This window comes from Mycetomoellerius zeteki, unplaced genomic scaffold, assembly GCF_001594055.1.
Source record: "Mycetomoellerius zeteki isolate Tzet28-1 unplaced genomic scaffold, Tzet1.0 scaffold355, whole genome shotgun sequence".
Classification (NCBI taxonomy): Eukaryota; Metazoa; Arthropoda; class Insecta; order Hymenoptera; family Formicidae; genus Mycetomoellerius; species Mycetomoellerius zeteki.
Window position 1 is genome coordinate 151,945 of NW_017257344.1, and position 302 is coordinate 152,246.

Below are 302 nucleotides of genomic sequence, written 5' to 3' on the forward strand. Positions count from 1 at the left end.
GAAAGGGAACGCTAACGCGTGCATGTGTACGTGCGCGCGAGCGTACAAGCAATTCCTCCGTGAATTTTTCTTTTCCCTCGCTGGTGTTGTGTCACCGGCGGGTAAAACGAGAGGCTGAGGGACGCTGACGGACGTACGAACGTACGTCGCGATATGTCGGAGCACCACCGCGTGGCCGGTGGCTGGGGCACCGCAAGCCCGGGTAATCGAGAGGATGCTTCCGGCGGTGCCGGCTGGTGGCCTTCGGGCCTAAATACCGATCAACAGCAACAGCAGCAACAACAGCAACAGCAACAACAGAC